This window comes from Halyomorpha halys, unplaced genomic scaffold, assembly GCF_000696795.3.
Source record: "Halyomorpha halys isolate HHAL.00 unplaced genomic scaffold, Hhal_1.1 Scaffold737.1, whole genome shotgun sequence".
Lineage (NCBI taxonomy): Eukaryota > Metazoa > Arthropoda > Insecta > Hemiptera > Pentatomidae > Halyomorpha > Halyomorpha halys.
Window position 1 is genome coordinate 389,710 of NW_027116386.1, and position 3,528 is coordinate 393,237.

General features: G+C 31.9%; 1 pseudogene; it reads left to right on the forward strand.

Annotated features, from left to right (window-relative positions):
* Positions 1-1,303: 1,303 nt before the first annotated feature.
* LOC112210860 (U6 spliceosomal RNA) lies at positions 1,304-1,373 on the forward strand (annotated as a pseudogene).
* Positions 1,374-3,528: the final 2,155 nt, after the last annotated feature.

The following is a 3,528-nucleotide window of genomic DNA, read 5'->3' on the forward strand; positions in this document are numbered from 1 at the left end:
GGTGAATAAATAGGAACATAAATATATAATCAAATAAAGCATTTATAAATAAAATGAAGCATAGAAATAAAAATAAAAGTGGCTTTAATAACTATATACAAATAAAATACTGAGAGCCTGCTTCTCCTGAGGCTCCAGCTCTACACTGGCGGGTATTCTTACAATCATATATTAAATTACAAAATACAAATACATATGTTTCTTATAAAAATAAAATAAATTTCTGAAGGGAACAATAAAAATAAAAAGTGTAAGTGTTATTAAATTAACTTCTATGACTCTTTACAAATTAATCATAAAAAAAAAAAAAAAAAAAATGCATTCTACCGGAGGCATCTCGCCTTAAACACCGGTTTGTATTTTTCTTTTGTAACAAGATTTTTTTTTGTCAGTGTCCTAGCTCAACCCCCACTGACATACTGATATTAAATTATGTGGTTAGAGAAAAACAAGAGTTTTCAGCTCTTTTGCAAGAGTTTTTCCTACCACAAGGGGTGGTGCATGCTTGGATTGTAGTTTGCCAAATTGAGAGTAAATAATGTGCAGGAGTGTTGTTAGTTTATGATGCTTGTTTGTACATTGACTTACATAATTTGTAATCCTTTATTCAAATATTTTTAGTTAATTATTTTTCCAACATGAGTAATATTTGTTGCGGGCAACATATTGTTATTATTCCGTACTCTGATGTACAATAGTGTATCTGGTATCGTTGTTAGCATTTTATATTAGCGTGTTTTTATTTATGCTAAAGAGGCATAAACAATACCACTATTGTGTACATACGACGCCTCGGGTGAATCTCTCTAGTCTGTTAATTGCTAGCAACCCTTATGTTCTGATCCCATGCCACTCCTTACGTCTCAGCGGGCGGAAGTTTTACTATCTCCCTCCACGTGGGTACAATTACCCCCCACCCAAGGAGCCCCATCACCCACAGTGATATAAAAACATTTTTATTTTATATTTCTAATGACATAATCGGTATTGTTTTATTTTTAAATTTAAAAAGAACTTTAATTTTGTATTAGAAGAATTATTAAGTTTCTTTTGTTTTTAATGTGTATATATTTTCTCCTTCCTTTTTCAAAGGCTTTTATTTTGTTATGTTCAATTATTTAAAGTACAATATTACAAAATTAGATTGTACATTTCTTTCATTTTAATTATCATTGCCAATTGGGTTAGTAAAGGATCCTTTTGAACTTTTTTTTTTGTTCCTTTTAATATTTTTATTTGCAATCTTCTTTATATAAATATATTACACTTACAAATTGTACTATATTTGACACTAGTTATTACTGTACTTGCTTCGACGGTACATATACTAAAATTGGAACGGAACAGAGAAGATTAGCATGGCCCCTGCGCAAATTTAGCAATGGTGCAACCAATGGCGGATAAAAGTCAATGAATCGAAATGCACCCATGTGACTTTCACTCTCCGCCGAAGCTTCTGTCCACCTGTTACTCTTAATAATATACCTCTTCCCAGATCCGACACAGTGCGATACCTCGGATACATTTTGACCAAAAGACTCACCTGTAACCAACATACTAGACTCAAAAGACAAGAACTCAACAGACGATTCAGCCAACTATACCGACTGCTCAGCCGGACCTCTCATCTTTCACTAGAAAACAAACTACTAATTTATAAGACTATACTCCGACCTATCTGGACCTACGGACTTGAACTTTAAGGAACAGCTAAACCGTCGAACATAAAACGTATCCAATCCTTTCAATCCAAAATCTTTAGAACCATAATTAATGCACCCTACTATGTTTCCAACAGAACACTACACCATGACCTATATATCCTTTTTGTCCTTGATCTCATTCCAACCAAATTCTCAAAATTCCATATAGACCTTTCCAACCATCCTAATCCTTTGGTTCAAACCTCATCTAGTTCCACCCATCCCTACAGCCCACCTAGAAGGTTGAAACGGCAGTGGCCAAGAAACTTATTAAAATAAAAATGGACAATTGGAGTTCTGGCAATGGTTAGATTCTCCACTCAAGTTGAGTATTTACCGCACTTCCTCAGCCTCCACTGGCTCATTACCAATGATGCGGCGAGAGAGATGCGCTGGGATCTTTTGAGCTCTGCTCTACCCCTCACACGTGGGGAATAGAGTGAGCTCAGGGATCTTCAGGTCGATTGTGTAAATATTGTATATATTATTTTATCATTATGTTATTTTATTTTTCATACAGATAGTTTGATTATGTTCATCTTGTCTATTCTTTTGTTTGTATATATTTTCAGAGTTTTTTATTTATTTTAATATGTATGAGATCATTCATCACTATTACCTATTGTCCACAACTGTGTGGCAGATTGTAATATCTATCAATAAATAAATCTATCAATCATAGTTATTACTAACATCAAACTGCTTTTAGAACAGACCTGATATAGATCAGTCTGTTCTTCATCTTTACCAGAACCAAATTGCACCGTGAATGAGTTGTTATTCCTTTTTGAACGTGGTTCTTTAGAGCGATTGTCAATTAAGTATTGAATTAATGGAAACATCCTAAATCGAGGGAGTTCCTTGAACACAATACCGTGTCGTGGAATTGAAGAATTAAGCATGAAACTAATGACTGGCTATGATGGCTTGTAATAACGCAGGCATAATTGCGCAGTTAGATAGCGGGTCGTTTCCTTGTCATCAGTGGCCAGTAATTTAGTTAATGATGGTCACATTTTTACCTCGAAAAAATAATTTATTGCTATAATTCCTTATTTAATTATCCAATGTCGTCACGTGGATTGTTACAACTGTTATGGATCAGTTTAATATGGTCAATAATTTTATAATCTTAATTTTTTCTTGAGACTGATTACTTTTTAATAAATAATTCAAATTTTATCCATTATTGTCTCAAAACCTTTTATTTCTCTTATAAGTCCGACGTTTAGTCAAATATCACTTAAATTTGACTTTGTTTTAAGTGATATTTGACTATTTAGGTAATTAAACATATGTGGGATATACTAATTAACAAAAAAAATATCTTTTACCTAATGTTTTTAATGTTTCATAGATATTGATGTTTTTGACCTGGGTAGAATAGACTGCATGAAGTTAGAGTTGTTTAAATTATATGGTTTCAAAGTTGTATTAAGGTAAGGTAAATTATAAATAATAATGTTAAGTAATTGAATTGTTTGTAGGATCATACATGTAATAGAAACAGTTTTGTAGTAGATTGTCCCTGAAGAAAACCGGATTGGCCGAAACGTCGGACTTATAAGAGAAATAAAAGGTTTTGAGACTATAATGAATAAAATTTGAATTATTTATGGTCAATAAAGTTATATTATTATTAATATTTTTATGTTGAAGATTTTTAATAATTTTAAGTTTTATTTATTTATACTGTTGATGTGAAAAATCCTTACGGTCGTCTACATTTATCCTCTCTATTTTTTTTTTATTCCTGATGATGTTTGTATTAACGAACTGGTGACTGGTTAGTAATTTAGTGTTATATAAATATATATAATATGTT